A 16,192-nucleotide genomic window follows, 5' to 3' on the forward strand; every position below is an offset into this window, starting at 1 on the left:
TCTACCCAAGGGAAATTAAATTGACAATTAAAGAGCTGTCTGCACCTCAGTGTTTATTGCAGCTCAATTCACAATAGCTAAAACATGGAATCAATCTAAATGCCCATCAACAAACGACTGGATAAAGAAATTAGGGGATACGTACTCTATAGAATACTACACAGTGGTAAAAAAAAAAATGAAATCCGGTCATTTGCAATAAAATGGAGGAATCTGGAAAACATCATGAAATAAGCCAATCCCAAAGGGATAAATATCATATGTTCTCTCTGATCTGTGAAAATTAACTGAGCACCTAGAAGGAAACCTGTAGAAGTGAAACTGACACTGTAAGAGACAATGACTTGATCAGCCCTTGTCCTGACTGTTGAGGAACAACTTACTGTTTTATTCTTTTTTTGTATTTTCTTTTTCTACTTAATACCATCGGTTGAACTCTTTAACACACAATTATTCTTTGTTGTTTAAATTTAACTGAAAAGTGATCCCTGTTAAAAATAAGAGTGGGGGCTGGCGCCGTGGCTCACTTGGCTAATCCTCCGCCTGTGGCACCGGCACATGGGGTTAAAGTCCTGGTTGGGGCTCCGGATTCTGTCCAGGTTGCTCCTCTTCCAGTCCAGCTCTCTGCTGTGGCCAGGGAGTGCAGTGGAGGATGGCCCAAGTCCTTGGGCCCTGCACCTGCATGGGAGATCAGGAAGAAGCACCTGGCTCCTGGCTTTGGATTGGCGCAGCATGCTGCCTACAGTGCACTGACATTTGGGGGGTGAACCAACGGAAAAGGAAGACCTTTCTCTCTGTCTCTCTCTATAACTCTGCCTGTCAAAAATAAATAAATACATAAATGAATAAATAAATAAGAGTGGGCATAAGAGAGGGAGGAGATGTACAGTTCGGCACATGCTCACTCAGACTTACCCCTAATGGTAGAGCTAGAAACATACCATGGGACTCCAATTCAATCTCATCAAGGTGGCATGTACCAATTCCACCTTACTAGTCAAAGTGATCAGTTTTAAGTTCATAACTGATCATAAAGATAGGAGTGTCAAAGGGATCACATAAATAAGACCAGTGTCTGCTAATAATAATTGATAGAAATAAAAAGGAGAGAACAACCCAACATGGGAAGTGGAATACACAGCAGACTCGTAGAATGGCAAATGCCCTAGACAGCACCCTGGCCTCAGAATCAGCCCTTAAGGCATTCGGATCTGACTAAAAAGCCCATGAGACTTTCTTAGGCATGGAAAGCCAAGACATTGTGGCAAAAATTGACCTAAATAAAAAGATCTCTGTGAGTGAGATCACAGTGGAAAGAATGGGCCATCAAAGAAGGAGGTACCTTTCTCTGAAGTGAGGAGAGAACTTCCACTTTGACTACGACCTTGTCTAAATAAGAACACACTTGGTGAACTGAAGAGGCTTCCATAGCTTTGGCAGCTCATGACAAGAGTCTTGGGTGATTACTGACGTCATAAATAGCAGCGTCAATTGTTAAATCAACAACAGAATTCACTGTGCGCCTACTCCCCATGTAGGATCTCTGTCCTTAATGTGTTGTACTATGCAAATTAACGGTAAAACTAGTCTTCAAACAGTACTTTATACTTTGTGTGTCTGTGTGGGTGCAAACTGTTAAAATCTTTACTTAGTATATACTAAGTTGATCTTCTGTATATAAAGATAACTGAAAATGAAACTTGATGAATAATGGCATAGGAGAGAGAGGAGGAGATGGGATGGTTGTGGGTGGGAGGGAGGTTATGGGGGAAAAACTGCTATAATCCAAAAGTTGTACTTTCGAAATTTATATTTATTAAATAAAAGTTTTCTAAAAACAAAAAGCAAATCCAATCTGTTACATAGGAGGCTGTTGTGCTCAGCTGCTGCTCCCTGTGCAGTGGGTGGTAATGCACTCTGCCTATTCTTCCACCCCTCACGTCTCTCTTCATCCACACCTTCTAAGAACACAGTCTCACTTCTTCCTTGCTCTGCTGAGTGGGGGCCATTTTCCCTTGCAGAGAGACAATATCCCATTTCCTGTACTAGTTTTCTGATATATTTATTTGCAGGAGACATACTTTATGGCTTAACATTCATTCATCTGTTTCCTGGTCCCATTTGATTAAGAGACTCTGACGGTGTACAGATAAACTCATCCCACCAAGCCTGGGAGAAGTGGGTTGGAACTGACCCCTACTGGTAATCCTATCTTCCTTTCTAATAGTTTGTTGAGGGATTCATGCCAATGACACACAGAGAGCAGTGTGATGGGGAATTTGGAAGCCACTCTTGGGCTCCTGCCACCTGGCATGATTTTATGTGGATATGAGACAGCCCTTTCACTGAAGAGGAAGCCAACACACACAGGTTCTCTGTGCCATGCCATCCAACCAACCTCAAGGGTCTGTACTTAGAACTCCAATTATATAAGCTAAGAACTCTGCTGTTTGATGAGGAGATTTTCACTTGAATTTTTGAGTTTTCTGTTAGCTCATGGTCAAATATAATTATTAAAAACATATCATTGAGACTGGCACAGAGGCACAGTAGGCTAAGCCTCTGCCTATGGCTCTGGCATCCACATGGTTTCCTGTTCATGTCCCAGCTGCTCCTCTTCCCACCCAGCTCTCTGCTGTGGCCTGGGAACACACTGGATGATGGCCCGAGTACTTGGGACCCTGTACAGTGTGGGAGACCTGGAAGAAGCTCCTGGCTCCTGGCTTTGGATCAGCCCAGCCCTGGCCACTGCAGTCACTTGGATAGTAAACCAGTGGATGGAAGATCTTTCTCTCTGTTTCACCCTCCCTCTGTAACTGTACCTCTCAAATAAATAAATAAATAAAATCTTTTTAAAAAGTATACCATTGCTAATAAATGCCATGTGAATGCATTTAATGTTTAATATTATATATAAAAAATGAGATTAAACAGTAGGTTGCTTTTTCCAGGTACCAAGCATTATGTCTGCCGACTCCTTCCTCAAGATAACCAATCCGGCATCTATCATTCATTATCATCATCATAACAGATTAGGGAATGGAGACCCAGAAAGATGGTAGATGTTCTTAAGTAAAAACACTGCATGCGTCTATGCCTCTGAGGGCTCCCCTACTATCTTCCTGCCTTGAAACTTTCCTATCTTAAGTCTGGCTTTGAGATGCTCCATCTGAGATCTCTCATCAGGTATACTCAAGTCCTCAAGCCCTCTGTTGTAACATCTTTCACTCTTATTGACCAATGGGAATGTGTTGAGCAGGAAGCCTGGAGGGGAGTCTGACTTCAGAACCAAGGAGACCTCCCACCTGTTTCCTTTCTTCCCAGGTCTCAAAGGGTCCCCTGGTTCCTCCTTCCAGAACATATGAAAGACACCTTCATCCTGGCCTTGGCAGGAAGGGGTGTGACAATGACCCTGGGGAAAACCACAGCTATAAAAATTGTTTCTCCAGGCATAGCAACCACTCCCCCGTGCTTCATATTTTATGTTGTCATTAGAAAGACCAAAGCAATTCTTCTTCCAGAGCTGTGCATTGGAGCAAAGTGATTTTCTCTCAACAGGCAAAACCAACTCCCTTCTTCTGCGTTTCTCTGCAATGCCTGTCTAGAAGGTCTGGGGCCAGGTCCCTACAGCCCTGTCAGTGTCTCCACAGTGACCCGTGGTGGGTCGAGGATAGAGTGCCCCTTCCTTTTCCTTTAGTGGAAGCATCGGCCGTTCTTTGGGGGAAAAGCCTCTCTCATTTTCCAGCTGTGAGATGCAGCTGTCCATCCTAACATCCACCCCCTCACACACACTGTGAGATGTGACACAAATGCGGTTGGCCCAGATGAATTCCCCTTCCTCTGGTGAGATGGATGACTTCATGGACGGGTGGAGGTCCTGACTTTGATGTGTTCATTCCGAACGAAAGCAGATCTATTCCTCTCAGTTACTCAGATGTGAAGGTGGGGCTCACAGTAGTTGCCGTGTCCACACAACGGAGAAAGTCTGTCCTAGAATGAATCAGCCCACACAGCGAGGCAGACTCAAGATATGGTGGGGAAACTACACCATGACAAGGTCATCAGAGACTGTTCAGCAATGCCTGATGATGTACTGACCTACAAGCATTCTATCTTGCACCCAGTATACTCATAGTCCAGCATATTCCATCAACCTAGTTGGGTCTCTCAAATTGAGGGTGCTAATTTAGATGGAAAGTACTTAAGGATCATGGGTAATTAATGTACAGCTACAGATCTTTCTACGATGAGCTGGATAGAATTCAGAGACCCATGACCCAGAGTGCAATGACCCAAGATTCAGCTCTTGATGTGATTTCAGACCTGAGGGTAGAATACCAACCTCCAGATTACAGTGATTTCAAATGGCCAGCTAGGCAGTGAGCAACAAGACACGTAGGAAGCACTGTGCATAACCAACAGATTTTTAAATTGTCTTAAAAACACCATGTACCATGTTCATCTCATGAGAGGGATAGTATAGGGCTCCCTCTCTCTGCCTTTGCTTCTCTCTGCTCTAAGTAGGGTGTGACATTTTACCTATTTTAAATTAAATTTACCTATTTTAAATTACCTATTTTAAATAAGCTAAGGTAGTACAACTTTCCTTGTTAACAGAATGACATACATGGCCCACGTTTTCAAGACTTGCTTACGTAAGGGTGATGGAGGCAGGGGAACCTACTGTTTGAAATTCAGATATTTCTTGAATCACCCCTGACCAAAGTGTGAGGATTGTTCTGTTTACTGAATACCGACTGTGTATTACACACTGAAACACCAATTTGTATACATTGAGTCTGTGTACTGAGCTGGTAAAGGTGTTACAGTTACTGTTATTACCCTCATTGTACACAAGAAATGATTATAACAACCACGACTCATCTGGCACTTTGATCCCATTTGTCCTTCTCTGAGGATGTACACACTTGTTGAATCCTCACAGTGAATTAGCTAATCTCATATACGTGATGCAGATCTCACATAGCTCTATGGTAGATTTTACCATCACACTTACTTTTCAGATGCAGCAACTGAACACAAACAGCTGCTTGTTTTCCATTTTAGTTGTAAAAATTTGCTCAGCTCATTTGCCCAGGAATGTTTGTATCTGTCACTTCAGTTGAGATGTAGACATTATTCTTTAAGGTGATCACGTATGATCACCACAAGCTTTCATAACTTGTGGCTTACCCCATTATCCGATCTGCTCTGAAACTGTGCAGCATAAGTTGGTGCTAGGGCCTCACCCATACAAGTTCTTTATCCTGTTATAATTTTTATTCTTCAGTCTGTCATATCCTACTACAACCCTCCTGCAAAACAAAACAAAACAAAACAAAAAAACCCAAAGTATCTGTAAACCATAAGAACCAGAAGCCAGTCTCAGTGCAGTAGGGAGATGGTAGCCATGAAGCACTTGTGGACTTTCTCACAGCCAGGCAGTATCCAGTCAGGACTGTAGCTTCTAGCCATGATCAACTCACCATTCCCAAAATCCTTCTCACTTACTGCAAGTCATCAGAAAACTGGACGATGCACACACACACACCTAGCAGGGATTGAGCTGATCTGCGGGAGACTCAATGCCCATGAGAACAAACCTCAACCATTTTTAGGGAAGATAATGACAAGAAGACACTTGGCCATGTTGCATCCCATTGTACAGAAAAAGGCATGCAAACCTCAAGAAAGAAGTAGCCAACACAATACAAAGTTTGGAATCGAGGACAAACAACGCAACAGCAAAGTGACAGAATGCCAAAATAACCCTGTGTTCACAAAAAGACTCTGGGCAGGAGTAATTGGGGTCATGAATCAGTTAACTCTAAAACAGATTCTCCAAGCAAGTCCAACCACATTATGGGAGTGCTTTAAACATGGAGACTTCCTGCGGCTGATTTCATAGGAAGAATCCAGAGATCTTCCATGTGCCAGAAGGTTTTGGCACGAAACAGTCTCTCTTGATAAAGGAGGAACTGGCTCATCCCACATGACAGCCAGCAAGGAGTTGGGACACCAGCTCTGCAGGTGCAAGGAGCTTGCTCCTGGTAGGAACACGGCGGAGCCTGGACATGGATTCTCCCCCAGGTAACAGCACAGCCTGACTGACACCTGGATTTCAGTGTCGTGGAGACAAAGAAAAGAACCCAACTGAACCTTCCTACTGAGGACCTGCGGAACTGTGAGAAAAATGACTGTAGCTTGAATTCACTAAATGTGTGCTAATCTGTGCTCAGCACTGAGGAAACAAGTCTTAGCACACGCTGCAAAGATGTGCAAGAACTGGAGAAAAACGTAGACATAATGAGAAGTGGAAACTTAAAAATAACCAAATGGAACGTCTAGAGCTGAAAAGTTCAATAGAGAAAGGTAACGTCTGAAATACACTGCCTATGCGTACCACGATTTGCACGTTGCAAAAGAAAAATCAATGAACTTGAAGATGCACAGAGCAGTGATTAAAACAGACCATAACTGTTCATTGAAACACATCTCAATACATTTTAAATTATGGACTTCATTCTAATAATGGTGGAATTAAATGAAAAAATCAGTAACAAAATGTTAACCCCCTAAATCTCTATTATTTGAAAATTAAACAACACTTTTAAAATAACCTGCAATTCAATAAAAAAAACTGGGGAAAGAAAAAATATTTTAAAATGACCAAAAACAAACAGCCTGTGTAAATACATAGAGTGTTGCTAATACAGATCTTAGGGACAAAGGGCTAATATAAATCCTTCTATTAGAAATGATATTCACATGCATAAAAAACTAGAAAATAAAATATATTAAATCTCAGGTAAGTGGAGAAGAAATACTAAAGAGTGTAATTCAATGAAATAGAACATGTTAAAAACAGAGGAAAAAAAATCAATAATACCAAAAGCTGTTCCTTGAAAAGATTAAACTCAATGTCCCGCTGGACAGCAAAGAAAGGAGAGACATGACCGATTTAAAATCAGAGACCATTCTTCTGGGGTGGGGAACATCTGGCCTGCAGGTGCTGTAACACCAGAGAAATCACTTGGTCCAGCCCTGTCAATGCAACTGCAGGTGGGACTCGGAATTCAATAAATCAATAGCAGGCTAATTTTTAAGTTGATAATTCTGTATGGCCTCTGAGTGATGTTGTAAATATCAAAATGGCCTTCGGCAGAAACACATGTCCCTCCCTTTGCCTAGCTTAGACTCCGAGAGAAGATCCAGACCCGACCTCAGCGGCTCACGTCCACACAGCAGACCAGTGCATGCAAAGGGAAAACTCATAAAAGACAAAATCCACCAAAGCTGGCACAGAAAGGTACAGAAAATCTTAAAAGGTTTATGTCTCTTAAATTGACTTCTGTGCACAAATATTAGCACTGCTGCCGCAGGCCGGTGGCCGTGGGCCGTCACTGCAGACGGGCATTAGGAGAATGGAAATGTTCTATAACTGATGTACGCTGATGGCTGCCGAGCCTGGTGAAGTTAGCAAAAATTATTACAAATTGATGGATTTCTAAAATGTATCTTAATAAAGCTGTTAAAATAAGATAAATAAAATAATATAATAAATCTTTCCCACAAGGAAAATTCCAAGTCCAGATGAATTTAATCAAACACTCAAGGAAAAAGTATCAATCTTTCAAAGACTCCTGCCAAAAACAGAAGAAAGGGCAAGTACAATGAAGAAAATGGCACAAAACATGTGTTTGCTAAAGAACTTGTATACAAATAGGGGTATACAGGATACGTGCACATACACCCCAGGATAGAGAATATATATGGCCACCAAAAAGATATGCCGATGACAAGTGTAGGGGAAAACTGCTTAGTATCATTACTTACCTGAGATAATCAAATTAAAACCACCAAGAGATATGACTACCTACTAAAAGAGCGAAATAAAAATGACTGAACATTCCAAGTGCTGACATGTATGCGGGAGAACTGACAATTTTATACATTGCTGATATGACCACTGTACAAAATTCTGTGTCAGGTCCTTAAAAAGCCAATCAGATGAGGATTCCTCAAAAAAAAAAAAATCTATGAAGATGCAAATTAAGAAAAATGCTGGGGGCTGGTGCTGTGGTGTAGTGGGTAAAGCTGCCTGCCACAGTGCCAGAATCCCATATGGGCGCCTGTGGGGAGCAACTGGGAGCAACTCGGACTAGACTAAGTTACTGGAATTAAGACTTATTCTATGCATCTGCTTTCCCACAATATGGCGCTGGGAGAGGAGAAAACAGCTTCTACGCAGCTGCCTCTTGCCAACTTGAGTGATGACCTCCAGGAGCTGATCCTGCTCCTGATTGGAGGAGAGCAGCGTACTCGGCATGTGGGCAGCCGAGTTGGGATTGGCGGAGGAGGACTATAAAGGAGGAGAGAGACAACATGCACCAGGAACATCTGAGGGAACACCTGTGCAGCCCCCGAGAGAGCCGGCCGGCGGTGTGCCGCTCCCCCGCGGAAGTGGGGAATGTGGCAGGGGGAACCGCCCTTCCACGGAGGTGGAAGGGTCGGTAGCCAACCCGGGAAGAACCAGCAGCAAACCCGGGGAGGGCCGAGCAGACGAAAGAACAGCGCAGGGTCCTGTGTCGTTCCTCCACGAAGACGGGGAGCGACATAATGGTGCCATGACTCGGATATGAAGCCTAGGCAGGGTTTAGTGTCGTTCCTCCATGAAGAGGGGGAGCGACAGGCGCCGGTTTAAGTCTCGGGTGCTCCACGTTTTTTTTTTTTAAGATTTATTTATTTATTTGGAAGAGTTACACAGAGAGAGAGGCAGAGAGAGAGAGACAGAGACAGAGAGACAGAAAGACAGAGACAGAGAGAGAGGTCTTCCAACTGCTGGTTCATTCCCCAACTGGCCACAACAGCTGGAGCTGGACCGATCCGAAGCCTGGAGCCAGAGCTTCTTCCAGGTCTCCCACGTGAGTACAGGGGCCCAAGGACTTGGATCATCTTCTACTGCATTCCCAGGCCATAGCAGAGAGCTAGATCAGAAGTGGAGCAGCCAGGATTTGAACCATCGCCCATATGGGATGCTGGCACTGCTGGCACCAGCTTTATCCACTATGCCACAGTGCCAGCACCACCATGGGTGTTCCACTTTCAATCCAGCTCTCTACTGTGGGCTGGGAAAGCAGCAGAAGATGCCCAAGTCCTTGGGCCCCTGCACCCATGTGGGAGACCCAGCAGAAGCTCCTGGCTCCTGATTTTTGATTGGCACAACTCTGACTATTGGGCCATTTGGAGAGTGAACCAGTGGATGGAAGATCTGTCGTTCACTCTCTCTCCCTCTCTCTCTTTCTCTGCCTCTCTGTAACTCTGACTTTCAAGTAAATAAATAAATCTTTAAAAAATGAAAATTAAGTGTGGATTTCAAAAATTTTGTACCAAAAATGAATTTATTTTTTATTTTTTCCAAAAACTTTTTGAAACACCCTCATACACTTGCCAGGAAATTTAATTTTCTACTTCTAGTCAAGGAAAGAATAAAATTTATGCCCAAAGAGACTTCCATAAGAATGCGAATAGTGATGCTATTCCAAAGTGAAATAAGCCAAAAATCTATGGGCAATATAAATATATGGAGATGTATCTATATGGTAGAATGCTGTTCGCTCCATAAAGGAACACACTGCTGATCACATAACACAGATACATGTCAAACACATTATACAAAATACAGGAGACAGATAAAAAAAAACAGTGCTTACTATATGACACTTTTTGTAAACAAATTCTAGAAAAGTCAAAATAGTATGTAAGAGAGTTGATCAGGCTAGGTCTGGGGGTAAGCAGTTGCTGGAAGATACATGCGTACTAGGTACCTTTCCAGGGTAGTAGAAACAATCGATAACTTGACTGCAGTATTGTTGTAGATCAAGTTTTATGCTTACTTTATATATTTACAACTCATCAGCCTGTATATTTAACGTATGTACATTTTCATTTAGCTAAATTATATCTCAGTCATTGATACAAAAGGTTTAAAAATCCCATGATCTGGGACCAGCACTGTGGCACAGAAGGTTAAGCTTCCGCCTGCAATGCTGGCATCCCATGTGGGTGCCGGTTTGAGGCCCAGCTGCTCTGTTTCCAATCCAGCTCCCTGCTAATGCATCTGGGAAAGCAGTGGAAGATGGCCCAAGTGCTTGGGCCTGTGCACCCACGTGGGAGATCAGGAATTAGCTCCTGGCTCCTGGATTTGGTCTGGCCCAGCCTTGGCTGTTGCAGCCATTTGAGCAGTGAACTATCAGATCTCTCTCTCTCTCTCTCTCTCTATCTCTATCTCTATCTCTCTCTATCTCTATCTCTATCTCTATCTCTCCTCTCTCTGTATTTCTGCCTTTCAAATAGATAAATAAATCTTTTAAAAAATCCCATGATCCAGACAAATTACACAACTCTTTCTTTATATATTTTTTCTTACCTATAAATTGAAGAGATTTCTCCCTTGAGTTTTCACATTTTTTTAGCCCCAACAACATGCCACGATTCTTAGACTTGTTGATAAAACGTAAACTCGCAACAACTTTCACACTTACATCTGGGTCCCTTCTTGTAGAATGCATTATTTCCCTGTAGATCTAACAGTGGTTACGGTAATTCACAGTTGAAGCAGCATCGGTCAAACTGCCCCTGGAAACCCTTTCCAACATAAGTCTCGTGAAGCTGAGGCCACACCCAACTTGCCTCTATTTTATTGGGTCTAAAGAGAAGTGTAGCCCTTAGAAACCTTGGAAGGGAAACACCTCTTGCTTTTTCTACTTCTCACTCTGGATCTGCCACAGTAACATCCCTTGGTCTTATCTCAAACGGCCTGCTCTCTGCCACAGGCAACTCAGTCAGGTCAGGGTTCTCATCTTCTCACATGCTGAGAGTTTCCAAGGAAGCTGTTGGTTTCCGTGTTTTTCTGGTCTGTGTATGTGTGTGTGTAAATCTCTTTTTCTGGGGGTAGGCTTAAACATTCTCATGCTCCTACTTAGGGGACAAGTTTGCAAGTCCATGCAGTGGTATAACTGCATTTCCTACTCATGCTTGCCTAGAAAGATGGGCGGACAGACAGCCCGTCTGTAAGAGGCATACCGTAGAATCCATGCTAACACAGAGAGTGCTTATTCCAGAACGGCTCTGAGAGTGTGGTAAGTCTGTGGAGCTGGGGCACTTACAACTCAATTATAACTGCAAGATTTCTTCAGGGACTTCTAGAAATGAAAAGACGGAATTAGGAACAGTGAAAACAACATCACAGGGTTGACAGACAGGTGGTACATCTTCACCTGGGTAGTGGCTGTGTGGGTAAATTAAGCTGTCATAGTAATGGCTTCATACACTTACATACAGCACATGCATTTTCTGCACCTCAACTCTACCTTTAAGAAGTTAAGAAGAACTTGGAAAGGGTAAATTTACATTAGAGAGACACCACAAATGTCCCTCAGGCAGGGGCGTCCCTCAGGCCAGGGCTCAACGTTGAGCAACAGTGAAAAGCTGTGGGACAGTGCACACACCAGGCACCTGAGGTGTGATGAGAACTAACAGGCCCTCTTCTAATCCTGTCTTCTTCTCCAGAACCCATAATCCCATCTTAATCATGAGAAAGCCATCAGAGAAATCCCAACAGAAGGACATTCTACAACCACCAGGACAGCAACTTCTCAGACGTGTCTGTGTCATTAGAAATGAAACATGGCTCCCACAGTGTCCCAGCAAGAGAAGCTTTGAGAAACAGGACGACTGAATCTCACGGTGTGGCAAGGACTGGAGGTGAAAACTGGAGTGAACCAGCAGATGGAAGAACCTTCTCTCTCTGTGTCTCTCCCTTTCTCTGTAATTCTCCCTCCAAATAAATAAAATATTTTAATTTAATTAAAGTGATATGATTAAGCTGTTAGCACAGTGCCTAGAACATAATAAATATGTGATAAATGGTGGTCAAGTTTAAGCATTTATTTGTATGCATCCTAGAACATGATAAATAGTCTATACTGATAGTTAATATCCATGCATACATAGACCTTAAACATCTTTCACAAAGTTAGGTAGTTACACAAAGCTCTCTACACTAACGCATCTTCTCAGTGTTGATCCTAACCCACTGGTGATCACGTGAACACTTAACAAGGCACAATTGTCACCTGACAACTTCCATGTCCCACCCCAGACGACAGCAGAGTTGAAGACACTTAAAGTGATGGCAGGAAAGACAAGCACATGCTGGCTACAGAGCATCGCTTACTCTGCCTGATTGTGGCATGTCTGCCTGTCTCCTGGCTCCAATACTGATGATCATTCGGCACCTGGATAGCTGCAAGGATGTCCTCTTAGGTACAACTGTCACTTCAGCAATGAGCATAGCACCCAAGCAGACTCCATCAGGGTCATTTCCGGACCCTTGACCTCTCAGGATGCCAAGCCAGAGCTCCCAACAGGAGACATTCCCTGAAGATCAGGCCAATGAAGGAGCAAAGAATGCTAAAGCGACGACAGACAGACAGGCTCCTGAGGTCAGGGGTTGAAGCTACGCTGGAGGCACCTCCTGTACAGTTTCCCCCCTACTCACCCTAGCTTGGGTTTTTGTTTTCTGTTACAACTGTCCATTCTGTTCTTTGCTTCCCTCCATTTCAACAGTTGTTGCACTGTGCAGGTTTTACTGAATAGAATGACATCCCTTTCCTTCCCGCCTCTACTGGCACCTCTCTAAGTCCAGGTCTTCAATCCGCAGCAGGGGAACTTTTAAGGTGATAATTTGCTATGGTCTCTGCATGGTGTTGTAAGTATCCACATGGCCCTTGGCAGAAAAAAAGATTCTCTCACCCCTGAATCTTTCCCTCCTCAATGATGACTTATAAATGAAATCTGAAAAAATAAATCATGTGGTTTTCACCTAGAGGAATTAATGTTTTGCCCTCCCATCCCTGGAACTTGCAAACAGCAGGTGAAAAACAGGATGGAATCTTTGGTTGGATTCTGGACACCATTCTTCTCCGGGGCTGTCTGCATTTCAATCTGCCGTGACGTCATTCTGCTTTCGTAGCTTGACTGTCCCTGAGGAATGGAACTGCACTCCCTTTTAATTTGTTCATTAGCCCCACACTAAGGTTCCACAGGCATTCTGTGCCTCATTTCTTTTTAATCTGCTGTCCTTTCATCCCCCTTTCTGTTCGTCTTCTGGCTCTTGACATTTGGCGTTTCTGGTCCGTGTTTGCTCAGAGTCCTCACTGATTGAAACAGGACGCCTCTTTCCACAGTAAGGAATGGAAGCCTAATGGGAAGTACATGAAGCAAAAGGGTGATTTTGTTGACTCAAGTCACTAGATGGCCGAGAGAGAAGACCAGCGTCAGCGATGGCCAGATCCAGGCCCTCACAGGAGCCATGAGACTCGGGCCTTCGGCTGTCCTTGACTTTGCATTTCTGTGTGTTGGTTTGTTTCTGTTTCTTGACACCGGCAACCCAGACAGAAAGCACATTACCAGCTGCCTTACAGAATCCTAAAGACCAAAATCCAAAAGTGCCAGAGAAATCCATGCCAGTGTCCACAGAACAAACACAAACACTTGCAAAAATAACCTGATTGGGCAAAATTGAGTGATACTTCCTGCCACAAAGTGCTCAACCACTGCAAATGTCAGACTCACCAGGACCATGCAGGTGATGGAGGGGTGATTTTACAGTGGAAGTAACAGGATTTCACTCACTCTAAGCCCAAAATCAACCCAAGCAAGTCTATAAGCCAACACATAACTTTACTCCATCAGAACTATGGGAAGCTGATTTGCAGATCTCCTTGTACTCAGGTAGTAAAGAAATACATTCAAGGCAGACGCTACCCAGAATGCCATAGCCCATTCTGCAAGGCGATCTTTTCTTCACCTGTTCTCACAGCCAAACACGTTGGGACAGCAACATAGCAAGATTATCAGAGCCCTTCTAGTGCCATTCCCATACCCTACTTGGAATTTTGCCTTTGTTCAGTTCTTTCTCTGGACTGCCTTGCTCAGAAATCAAAGACAAATACTTATTTGCTTTCCTGCTAAATATTTTATAGGACGACACAAAGAGGTTACAGAAAGCTTAATTATATGAAATCATGATGTCAAATATTTGTGTTGACTCACCGCACCATCAGGGAGAGAATGATTGACAATTCACGTACAGCCCACATCATCTCTATTTATTATTACTCCTCCACCTGCCTCACTTATGCGTTCCAATGATTTTCCTTAGAATATGTAAAATATCTCACTATATTGCTAGAAACCTGGACACAAACATCCACACATGAAATTAACATGTGGGACCTAACTAAAAGCTTAGGTCTCTCAGTTCTGATTTGGATTCTCTGCCGTCTCCTCAATGATCAGTGACATTGGCCCCAGTGGATACGTGACATTGTCTGGAGACGTCTGTGACTGTCCTGAGTGGTTTCTCATGGAGTCTGGTGGGCTGAAGACTAGCACATTACCCCACATTCCTGTGCAGGATGTTCATGTCACTCAACAGTCTACAGTATGCAGGACAACAAGAACAGGGGCCGATTCAGCCCCACACTGGACTCTGGACCAAATTATTACATTAACTACTTCACTCGCCATGAACAGCATACTCAAAAGATGGGGAGGACCTGTACAAAGGCACAGTTCAGTAGAGAAGAATATTCACTGATGATCTCAGCCCCTTTCTAACCATTTTCTCTAATTCTCTCTGTTCTCTCTCAAGATCTCACGTTCTGTGACAGCATTCTGGTCTAAGTTTTTAATGGGATAGAAGAATGACTAAGAAACACATAGCCCAGAAGTTCAAAAAGCTCTGGTCCTAATTGCAATTTTGTTACAACATAGGAAAACCACTTTTTTTCCTTTTAATGTAATAAAGATAAAGCGTAAGAGGAAACCTGCAGAAAGGTGGAAGCAAAATCAAGGAGCCTCAGCCCGAATGATTCCGCTTGCCCTTTTCTTCCAGAAAGGAGTTTTTTTTTTTCCAACTCATTTGTGATGGCTAAATTCAATGACCTCTACTTTCTTTGAAAAATTTAATATTTGATGAATGTAGCAAGAAATCTGTCTACTCTAGGTCCCGTTTTTAAAAAGTTTTCTTCTTTATGAAGGATGAAAATCTCAGCTAATAAAAGCACATGATCCTGGATACTACAGGAACACTCATGAAACAGACACACAGAGTTCTCTCTGGCAGGCGTCCCAGGACCCATGATCACACGCAGAATGCCAGCATGGCACAGGTGACATTTTAGGTGAAGGTACCACTTTGCTACTGTCAAATTATGTGAGAAGATGGCTTATTCAAGACTTGCCCGAAAGGGACATCTCTAATATGTCAAGCTATAGAAGCAACCATGTTGCAGAGACAGGGACAAGTGATGGAAGGTCACTCCCGACAGCATTCAATTCATACAGTGAAAAAATGTGTCTGGCAAATAGCAAAACCCTTCTGAATCCTAAAATAATGAAGCAAAAATGGAAATTCCAAAACAAATCTTTCCTTGTTAACCTGTGGATCCCTCAGAACCATGCTTATATCACTATCTGCAAATAGGATTTTTGAATATAAGACCAGCAACAATGCTGGCAAGATTTTTCTTTCTTTGCTCTCTCTCCACGGTCCCTCTTCTCTTAACTAGCCTTAGTAATTAGGTTTGGCTTAAGAGCATCTGCCAAATTTCTCTTTCGTGGCATATTCCCTTGATGTCTTTGTCAAGAAAATGGACATCAATGGAAATTCTCAGGCGTGACCCTGGGAATGTGTGGGTGGGTGCGTGTTGGACTTCAGAAGTGCTTTACTTACATTGCAACTTGACAAGTGACGGTGTGCACACCAGAACATGAAGCCTTGCCCACTGAATGCAGGAGGGACCCTCTGAGCGACCCCTGGGGCAGGTAGTGCAGCCCACAGATAAGGGGTCCCTGTTTCATCTGGACGATGGGAGGATATTTAGGTCCAAGGCCAAGGGAAGTCAAGATAAACCTCAGAGATGAGGGCTTTGCCAGGGTTCCCACCATTTACCTGCCCTTGGCTCATGTCCCTTTGTCTTACCACATTTTTACAGAATTTTCTTCTCTTCTCCCAACCTAGTCTAAAAACATGCAGGTTTAACCATCACTTTGGGTTTTATAAAGGCTCCTGTGTCACCTAAAACTTAAAATAAATAAGCATTCCTTTCTCTGTTTGTCTATT

Source organism: Oryctolagus cuniculus, chromosome 10 (assembly GCF_964237555.1).
Source record: "Oryctolagus cuniculus chromosome 10, mOryCun1.1, whole genome shotgun sequence".
Taxonomy (NCBI): Eukaryota; Metazoa; Chordata; class Mammalia; order Lagomorpha; family Leporidae; genus Oryctolagus; species Oryctolagus cuniculus.